Here is a 2,414-nt window from a genome sequence, read left to right as displayed (position 1 = left end):
TTTAAGTGAAGGAAATATAATAGGGCACATAGTGGAAAAAGAGGGGGTGAAGATTGATCCCAAGAGGGTGGAAGCCATAAACAACATTCCCTTACCAAGGAATAATAAATAGGTTTAGGTTTTTCTAGGTAGAATTAACTTCTTGAGGAGATTCATACCTAACTATGTCGAGATAGTAAAAGAGATTACAAAAATGTTGAAGAAGGACAATGAAGTAAAATGGAATTTAGAGTCTCTAGAATCCTTCTCCAGGACTAAAAGGGCTTTTTCAGAAGCTCCTGTACTAGTTAGCCTAGATCATTTAAAATATTCTTACATATTTTATTTTGTGTTGGGTTGTGTTATATTCTTTCCACAACTAGCCGGGGGGTTAGAGGGGGGGTGAAGCCCCCCCTTCATTGTGCCAACTACACAACGGGGGGGTCACGGTGGGAGCGTTTAGCCCCCTTCTACGGGGTCTAGGGCAACGCCCCGGGGAATTTGTTTTTTGGACCCTATATTAGGTGGGAGGACCTACTATGGTTTTGTGCATGCTTTTCACACATGGTTTTGCGTGCGATGGTTTTTGGTCCATGGTATTGGACGCTTAGGCATGTATATATATGTATTGTAACATTGAAAAGAACATAATGAAAAATCAAGCTGGTAGTGCCGGTTTTGGGATCTAGGGAAAAATCTCTGTGTATATGTGTTTTATGTGTTATGCTCTCACATTGTTTATTTTCTGTGTTTTAGAGTTCATATGTAGGTAATTTTTGTACGGGGTTAAAACCTATATTAGTATCAGAGCAGTTTTGGCTTCAAGGGGACGCCTTTGTTGTTGAGGGGCTTCGCTTGGGCCTGCGGTAGACCCTGTTCAGTGGGAGATCTGCAGGATCGGTTCTGGTGGTGAAATAAGATGGTGAGCAGTGGAAATATAGAGATCGAGAAATTTAATGGTCAGAGATTTGAGTTGTGGAAACTCAAGATAGAGGATTTGTTGGTAGATAAAGATCAGTGGATCGCGGTAGATTTGGGTACTAAACCAATGGGAGTGTCCAATGAAGAATGGAAGAAGTTGGATCGGAAGGCAAATAGAACAATACGATTGTGTGTCTCACTTTCAGTATTCCTGAATGTATCAGGGGAAGCTACGACAAAGGCTTTGTGGGACAAGTTAGGGACTTTGTACCAATCTAAGTCTCTGGTGAATAATCTGTTCCTACAGAAAAAGATGTATAACCTAGGGATGAAAGATGGAGACTCGGTGATAGAGCATCTGAACACATTTAATACTGTGGTAAGTCAGTTATTATCTATTGATATTAAAATTTCAGATGAAGATAAGTGCATCAGTTTTTTGTGTTCTCTACCAGATTCGTGGAATAGTCTGGTTATTGCAATAGGTAGTAATGCAATTACCTTGCAGTTTGATGAAATAGTCTCATCCTTGCTGACAGAGGAGATGAGACAGAAAAATATGGAGAGCCATAATGGTGATGCCTTGTTTTTACAAGGAAGGTCCCAGAACATAAACAAAAATAAGTCATCAATTGGGAGTTCTAAATCTGCAGCAAAACCTGTAAAGGTGTGCTAGAAATGTGGAAAGGAAGGGCACTACAAAAGGGACTGTAAATTTAAATCTCCTGACAAAGGAAAGGGATCTGATAATGCTCCTTCTGCAGACGTGAAAACCACCTCATATGAAGGTGTGGATGTGTACTTGGCTTCTTCAAGTACACATGTAGATCATGAGGCATGGTTGATTAACTCAGGTGCATCCTTTCACTTCACTCCCCATAAAGAGTGGTTCTACAAGTATGAGAAATATGATGGTGGTGATGTCTTCTTGGGGGATGACAGGAAGGCTAAAATCATTGGTCGCGTAAAAGTTAAGTTGAATTTGCAAGGTGGAAGGATTAGAACACTTCTGGGTGTTCTGTATATTCCTGCATTAGCCAGAAATTTGATTTATGTAGGCAAGATGGATGATGTAGGTGTAAAAACAGTGTTCGAGAAGGATACCTACAAGATGGTTCGGGGAGCACTGGTATTGATGCGGGGAGTTCAGATTGGAACTCTGTACAAGCTACAAGGTATCACTGTTGTTGATGGGTGCAATAGTTCTGTGGTTCCTGAAAGTGGAGCAGAAAATCTAGTGGTCTCTGGAGAAAAGACCATGCTATGGCATCAAAGGCTTGGACATATTGGAGAGAAGGGCCTTCAAATACTTCATGGTAAAGGTATGGTAGAAGGTATGACTAATAGATCTATGGATTTTGATTTCTGTGAAAATTGTGTATATGGGAAGCAGAATTGGGTGAGTTTCCCCTCTGGTGGTAAGAGGGCGAAACAGATATTAGAGCTTGTGCACAGTGATGTGTTTGGACCTGTGAAGGTTTCATCACTAGGTAAATCTGTGTGCTATGTATCAT

This window comes from Pinus tabuliformis, chromosome 6 (genome assembly GCF_031772625.1).
Source record: "Pinus tabuliformis cultivar Carrire ecotype Pingquan chromosome 6, CPIR1, whole genome shotgun sequence".
Lineage (NCBI taxonomy): Eukaryota > Viridiplantae > Streptophyta > Pinopsida > Pinales > Pinaceae > Pinus > Pinus tabuliformis.
The sequence above is the reverse complement of the archived record's forward strand: the minus strand, read 5'-3'. Positions refer to the sequence as shown.